Source organism: Periplaneta americana, chromosome 5 (assembly GCF_040183065.1).
Source record: "Periplaneta americana isolate PAMFEO1 chromosome 5, P.americana_PAMFEO1_priV1, whole genome shotgun sequence".
Classification (NCBI taxonomy): domain Eukaryota; kingdom Metazoa; phylum Arthropoda; class Insecta; order Blattodea; family Blattidae; genus Periplaneta; species Periplaneta americana.
The window spans coordinates 8,579,797-8,588,436 of record NC_091121.1 but is presented as its reverse complement, the minus strand read 5'-3'; the positions used below and the strand labels follow the sequence as shown (position 1 = coordinate 8,588,436).

The following is an 8,640-nucleotide window of genomic DNA, read 5'->3' as shown; positions in this document are numbered from 1 at the left end:
GTCTCTTGTGATTGGTTGATTTGAATGGTTGCCATGGAAACATGCTAAAGGCGCCATTTGTCAGGTCGGAAGTTGTTTTGGACAGACCATAGGCAGTAAACTTTACAGCGTTGTCAGAGTGCACTATCTTTTAAAATTCCTTTGCAGAACGAAAAATTACATTCGTTCGGATAAAATTTCTGCACGTTTAAAGGACAAGACTAAAACTCTTTCAATTATTTATTGTCATAATGCACCACTCTATTAAAGTGACTGATCATATTGAGAAATAATTCAATAGCTTTCGCAAAATAAGCTATGAAATGTTTAATATAGGCTAAAATATTTTTTTTTTCTCGAAAGGACGAAAAAAAGAGCAAAATTATTTTAAGCTATTATATTTTAAATAATCCAAATAATAACCCCTTGAGTCCACACCTGTGGAGTAACGGTCAGCGCGTCTGGCCGCGAAACCAGGTGGCCCGGGTTCGAATCCCGGTCGGGGCAAGTTACCTGGTTGAGGTTTTTTCCGGGGTTTTCCCTCAACCCAATAAGAGTAAGTTCTGGGTAACTTTCGGTGCTGGACCCCGGACTGATACCGGCATTATCACCTTCATTTCATTCAGACGCTAAATAACCTAGATGTTGATACTTACTTACTTACAAATGGCTTTTAAGGAACCCGAAGGTTCATTGCCGCCCTCACATAAGCCCGCCATCGGTCCCTATCCTGTGCAAGATTAAGCCAGTCTCTATCATCATACCCCACCTCCCTCAAATCCATTTTAATATCAAAACCTTATTCCTTTGCTGTGGTCGTGCCAGAGAATCAGTCCTATTCCGAGGCTTACTGTAGGAATTCGTAACAAGCTGTTTTTTACGGTGATGGGTTGTTAGCCCTTCGCCCAACCCCCAAGCTGGAGGACCACCCCTTATCGGCTGTCCACGACTGCTTATTCAATATATTCGCAGCTACCCTCCATATCTGGAGGCCGTCTCCTCTATCCGCAACCTGAGGACGCGCCATGCCGTGGTGATAGGGACCCACCATACAGGTTGATACAGCGTCGTAAAATAACCCATTGAAATTAATGAGTTACTTACAGCTCACCCTGTATTACTGACCTTGGTATGAAATATTTATGATTTTGTTTTGAAGCTTTCTCGAGGTCACAGTGGGGTATAAGCCACGGTAACAATATCGGAAATAGGAACTCATCATCAGAATGGCTTTTTTTCAGTCTGCGGACATATTGCCGTCTGCCTGGTAAGATGGGGGGAGGAAGTGAATTTCCGGCAGAATGCCAAGTTCCCAGAATGTACGATCGGGCCTTGTTTGTAATCAGCGCTGTTAGTGTGCGGAAGACATCGAGCGGCTTCTGTATGCACGTGTTGGCAATTATCCACTCCTTTAGCAGACAGGTCCGACTGTGAGTTCTTACTTAATATTGCTTAGTCGTATAAGGAAAATTTCATATTTCTCCTTACTATAATTAAAAAAAAAACAACGTTGGGATATTTTAACAGTAGAGGAGGAGTTGATAAGTGTCTAGTACACCACGCATAACAATGGATGTCATGACCACTAGTATTTTCAATCTATCATGTTATCTTTTCCTTCTAGTACAGCGGTGACCAAAGCAGGTGTCGTGATTGCATCGTGTAATCACAGAAATTCAAACGGGTACGAGGAGTTTCCTGTACATTGCTGTGTCTTTCATTCACGTACTGTAGGCAAGCAGAGGCGGTATCAAGTCGCTCTACGAACTCTGTCTCTACAAGCAGTAAAAGATGAGAAGGAGAACTTTTTTGTTGTTCTATCGAACGAAATGTACTATGTTTACTTTGCTCAACGGTTCAATTAGGAGTATATAGAAACATTAATGGCCACGCTGAATAATGTATTATTATTATTATTATTATTATTATTATTATTATTATTATTATTATTATTAACGATCCATACATTTGAGATGGGCAGGGCATGTAGCACGTATGGGCGAATCCAGAAATGCATATAGAGTGTTAGTTGGGAGGCCGGAGGGAAAAAGACCTTTGGGGAGGCCGACACGTAGATAGGAAGATAATATTAAATGGATTTGAGGGAGGTGGGATATGATGATAGAGACTGGATTAATCTTGCTCAGGATAGGGACCAATGGCGGGATTAAGTGACGGCAGCAATGAACCTCCTGGTTCCTTAAAAGCCAGTAAGTAAGTAAGTATTATTAATGATGATTAAGTATGTGTTTCTATAATTCTCCTGTAAGTGCATGAATATTGATATCTTTAGATTTTATTCCTAGAAGGATAAAATTATTAGGTTTTATCTCAATTTTAATCTTCTTAATCTTTAGATAGGGTAACTATTTATTAGTTATTCATTTAATAATAATATTATAGAAAAATTGATTCAATATTATGTACCAACGAACTCTGAAACGCCAGGAATTGACATGTTTTAAGTCATAGCCAGGAAGAGAAAGATGAGATAAATAAATTTCAGCTACCTAATGGGGTTTGAAGTATCTCGTACTCTAAAGCCTTTTAAAAGAACAGGATTTCTCAAAAGAGTAATGATTAAAATAGCTTAAATAACTTGTCCATAAGAAGTTCTTAATTTTGAAAAACTACGAATTTCTCGACCAAATATCGAGAGAAAAATTTAGAAAATTCCTGATTATATTCAAGAGAAAGGTTAAAAAAAGAAGCAAGAAAAATCATATATTATTCACTGGCTGTTGATGACAGCAGTGACATTACTGATACAGCAAAGCTTGAGACTTTTATCCGCGGGATTGATCAAGATGTTAGTACAGGAACCGCCACTGGTTGTAGTTTTCATGCCAACTACCTTTTCTCAGTCTCCTTACTTCGTAGGCTGTCGCATGTAATCACTGCAGCTCGAGTTTTGGTCACCGCTGATCTAGTAGCACGAGACGGCAGCTAGCTATAAAAAATACATTCAATTTCAAAATATCGCATTACTGTATTTCTTACGCAACTATCGATATGCATGTCGATAACGATATGTGAAGTCGAATTTACGCATTCAGATGTTATTTATGTGTAATTGACCAATGGCGTTCCGTCATGATTAGGCCTACAAGCCAGCAAACATGAGCACAAGTTAAGTAATTTCAAAATTTATGACGCGGAATATTTAAAAATTCCATTTACATGGTAGTCTGGTCACATATGTTACATTTGCATACAGGGTGATTCACGAAGGGCTACTGACACTTATGGAGCTTAGTTCTTAAGACATTCTGAGTCACGAAAGACCAATACAGCAGTTAGGTATGTTTTGAGGAGCATTAATGACCTGAATTTTAACTCGCCGCCCTAGCGCCACGAGAAACCAATACATCAACTAGGTATGTTTTGAGGAGCATTAATGACTTTAATTTTAATTCACAGCACTAGCGCCACGAGAGACCAATACAGCAACTAGGTATGTTTAAGGAGCAGTAATGACGTGAATTTTATCTCGCCGCACTAGCGCCACGAGAGATCAATGCAGCAACTAGGTATGTTTTAAGGAGCATTAATGACGTGCATTTTAATTCGCCGCACTAGCGCTACGAGAGACCAATACAGCAACTAGGTATGTTTTGAGGAGCATTAAACAGCTTCAAATTAGAATAATTTCAAGGAAAAATTGTTCCGGAGCCGGGTATCCATCCCGGGACCCTTCGCTTAGCGCGCGAACGCTCTACCGACTGAGCTACCCCAGGAACCATATACGATACCGTCACAATTTTTCCTTTTATATCCACACAACTCAAATGAGCTGACAAGACGCCAGAACTCAACTATGAGTATGTATGTGTGCACTCACAGTTGAGTTCTGGCGTCTTGTCAGCTCATTTGAGTTGTGTGGATATAAAAGGAAAAATTGTGACTTTGTCGTGAATGGTTCCCGGGGTAGCTCAGTCGGTAGAGCGTTCGCGCGCTAAGCGAAGGGTCCCGGGATCGATATCCGGCTCCGAAACAATTTTTCCTTGAAATTATTCAAACCTGCTTTACAGGGAGCTACTACCTGAAAGGCAGATTTGTATAACTTCAAATTAGTTCTGAAAATTGAGAACAGGACTCATGTTTATATGACTTGTTTGCTGAAAATGTCTTTGGAATATGCTTCGTAAGTGGCCGTAATTCCTTTTAAATCATCCTGTATATTATGTTTAATTTTATTGACTTATTCCTTATATTGTATTATGGTTATCCACTTCAGTGTGTGTGTGTGTGTGTGTGTGTGTTTGTGTGTGTGTGCGTGCGCGCGTTTTGTAAATTTGTTGTGTTTTTTGTCGCAATTTTACTCCTGATTGAGTGTTAGAGAATTCCGTATACCCTTAACTCTTACAGATTAAATAAACGAGTATTATTATTATTATTATTATTATTATTATTATTATTATTATTATTATTATTATTATTATGTGTATATATATATGTATATAAATGCTTAGGAGTATTATTTGGAGTCCATAAAAGCACTGGAGTCGTATAGAATGCTTTGTTTCTAGCACTCTCCGAATGGAGGAAGAAGAAATAAAATTTATTTCATGTGTGTACAGGGGGCCTTGGATACTACCAATTTTGTTACTTAAAGAAGTAAAAAATTTATATTTAGTAAAGGGCGGTAGTTTGTGTAGTACTTCAACTGTCAAACAAATTACTGTTTTGAGAATGTATTATAGACCTACTTTCATTTGTCCATATTTAAATACTCTGTGATAATGAAAACTTTTGATAGCCTTCAAAATCCTGCATGTACCCAGCTTATAAAATGAAGTAAGTCTTATCATTTTCGTTTGTAAAATTTTCCTCTGAATTTTATTAGCAAAATCGCATTTATTTATTAATAATTAATCACATCGACGAGAGTTCATAATCGATCCAGGGGCTGCAGATTATGTATAATTAGATTTATCCATAACGTCACAACTTAATTAAAACTTGTGGAAGTTGAAGTTGAAAATTCTGGGGTTGACGGATGTCTATTTCAGTGTGTGTTATTCTGGATATTTTCCGCTTCCCACAACCTTATCATAAGGCTTCATCGAAATCCGATTTGGATAGGACTTCATGTGCACTGATATAGAACCTACATCACTGATGTAACATGGGTATATTCTTCCTAAAAAAAAAAAGAGGTTAAGAAGTTTACACTCATCCTAATAGAGCTGGTAGCTTTCTATCTCAGTCCAACATAACCCCTTGTTATACAGGGTGTTTCAATAAAGTTGCTACAGACTTACATTGTTGTACATTAAGGTAGTCTTCCTCATATGTAATCGTGAAAACTTTGTAACTAATTCAACAGTTCATAGCATAAGTACACGTCAAAAAATGACTTTCATACTCCATCGGCAAGTCTATCGTGCTATCAAAAAGGAGTGCGTTATATGACAGTAAAAATTTTTAATAGCCTCCCTATCGATATAAAAAATGAAACTCAAAACATAAAATTATTTAGGGCCAAATTAAAGAAGTACCTAATTTTTCACGCCTTCTATTCTGTAGGTGAATTCATGACATTCAATAACACTTCATGAAATTGATACTAAAACTATGTGTTGTACTAGTAGACTATATTGTAAATCTCGTCTGTATATATTTCATCTAGACTGTGACTATAAATTAAGATTTTATAATAGTATTAAGTTTTTTTGACTTGTTCCATATTCTAGCTGTAAGCATGTATGAATACCATGGAATGTTAATAAATACAATACAATACAATACAATACAATAAAATACAATACAATACAATACAATACAATTCAATTGTTGATTATTCAGAAGAGGTGTAGTTTCGACTTATTTCATTTCTGATGATGAATATGAAAGTGTGACAACGTTTAGGAGGTTGGTGAATAAAATATGGGGATTGGAAATTACTAAACTAGAGTCATTTACGTGGAATTAGCCAATTCCCTTTTCGTTCACCTCAAGACAAAAGTAGAGCAAACCTTGGAAACGTTGCGCGTTTTTATATTATTTATAAACATCAGCAGAAGTCCTTAAATCTCCTATAATGTTTTTTTTTTATTTCTCGTCAATATAACACAACAGTATTATACAAACGTGAACTTTGCTCACCCTACGATCACTACCACCATAACGTTAATTGTAATAAAACTATCCATTACGAGCGTCCCTGTCGACAGGAGCGACACCGTGTGAGAGTATAGCGAAGTGTTGCTCAGGCGGTATGTGAGACTTACATGGCACCACTTCTTTTAATGTTACCTACTTAGATAATTCCTCCATTGTGCGGCAAACACGATCGACCGCCAACATGCGTTCATTATCAGGTTTCGTGGAAATCATGATCTGCTTACAGCAAGAGCTGGATCGAACTAGAATTTGTTTACTTAGCTGATATCAGATATGTGGCCTAAACATTATCTTCACTGCTCAGTTTGCATATGATAATACTTGTTTTTAATATCGAGACCCACACAACAATACATGAAAAATCCTCGGTTTCGTTCTTAAACCTAAGGTGTTGGCAGCATGTAAGACATTTTGGAACTGTCGCCAAAGAGTTTTTAGGAAAGCTCAAGGTAGAAAATTACTACCAATAATAATAATAATAATAATAATAATAATAATAATAATAATAATAATAATAATAATAATAATGGCTTTATTTAACCTGGCAGAGTTAAGGCCGTAAGGCCTTCTCTTACACTCAACCAGGATTAAAACTTGCTTACATAGTTAAACATAAAACTGGATCAGAATTAAGTAATTACATACTGATACAATTTAGGTACATAATAAGATCAAAAGAGGTAGTTACATAAAAATTTACTTCATAAAATAAAAATAAACATAGTGGAATACATATTAATGTTGTTAGAATCAAATACGAATCACATAAAAACAGAAGCCGATAATTCAATAAAAAATGTACACAATAGAAATAAAAATAAACACATTAGTATACATATTAGTATTAGATTACAATTAAGTAGGATTTACATAATTAAACCAGAAACTGACAATTGAATAAAATGTACACAAAAATAGATTAATAATTAATAAACAACACATTGGGATACATATTGGCGTTAAGTGATACGTAAATAAACACGATTTACATGATTACACAAAAAGAAATAGAAATAAATAAATAGAAATAAATACAGCGGAACACATTCCATTAAATATTTGCAACGCGTTAGGTCTGGCAACTCATCATAAGATATTTTTCTAATTTACATTTAAAGGAAATTAAAGTTCGGCAGCCCTTGACTTCAGGCGGCAGAGAATTCCAGTGACGAGAAGTAGCAACAGTGAAAGATGAGGAATAAAGAGATGATGTGTGCAGTGGTATTTCTAGCGTGTTATCATATTGTGATCGAGTATTTAAGTTATGATACCGAGAAAGACTGTGGAATCGGACAGATAAGTAAGAGGGAGTAGAGGTGTGCAAAATTCGGTATAAGAGAGGAAGGGAATGTAACTTTCTCCTCTCATTTAACCTGAGCCACAATAATTTATCGAAAGAAGGCGAAATGTGATCGTAGTAGCGGACATTACAAATGAAACGAACACACGCATTATGAACACGTTGAAGTTTCTGGGATAAATCCACCCTGAGATCACTGAATAAAGCGTCACAATAATCGAAATGAGACATAATAAGAGTCTGTACAAGCGTCTGCTTTAATTTAGCTGGAGAAGTTTCTCGAGGAACTGTAAGAAATGGTTGTTGTATGTCCCTGATGATCCAGTTCTTTCATTCACATTTGGCCTTCTTTTCGGACAACTTGTGGTTTGTGATGATTATGGGGAGTGTTCCCGCCAATGGTGCAACCGTATCAAGGAAGATACGACCCAGTAATGATGGGCAATTACTGCAGGATTTTTTTAGTATGCACCCATAAATAGTTTGTGCAGTAATAAAACAAATTTGTGCAGAAATAAAAATACAATTAGAGTTCGTGGAAGCAATAGTCTACTGTATTTACTCGTGTAATAGACGCCATCGCATAATGCACGCACCCCAATTTTAAACAATAATATAAAGGGAAAAAAATCCCTGCACAACGCACGCATTACATTTTAAAATTTCTACCTGTGGTAATGTTGGATACACTTCTCATGTTCAAATTTTTTAAACAAAGAGTTAGTTTATTACGATGATAAAAATTGTTTTGTTTTTTTTTTTCAGTTTTAGAATGTACTCTGCTATATTTCTTTTTCATTTCGTAAGTTACGCACTTGAAATTATTATTGCTCGTAGGCGTTCGATATATCGATGCTCTCGAAGGCGTAAAATCGATCATATTCAATAGGCCTATTCCTTGAATACCCGATGTCGAAACCGGTTGTGTTTATCTTGTGGGTTGTCAGGTAGCTATGATTTTTTCACTTACATTTTTTCCTCGCATATAATGCGCACCCTGGATTTTTAATCCAAAAATTATGAAAAAATACGTATATTACGCTAGTAGGCCTAAGTGCACTAATATCCATGAAAATTTATATTTTATAAGTTACTTGATTCGGTTACAAAGTAAAAGTAATGTAAGCAATTATTACAGAATTGTGTAGAAGTAATGTGAAAAATTATGTTGTAAGCGTCATCAGTACCTTGGAACAGCTTATTCCGTGTTATTGTGGCGGTATCTTCCTGCTAGC

The 8,640-nt window shown here is 36.1% G+C and overlaps 1 protein-coding gene across 2 annotated transcripts in view; it reads left to right on the top strand.

The window, feature by feature from the left end:
- Nucleotides 1–8,640, top strand: part of LOC138699446 (C-Maf-inducing protein-like) — a 900,368-nt gene that overhangs the window by 449,427 nt on the left and 442,301 nt on the right. The gene's annotated exons all lie outside the window — the stretch shown is intronic.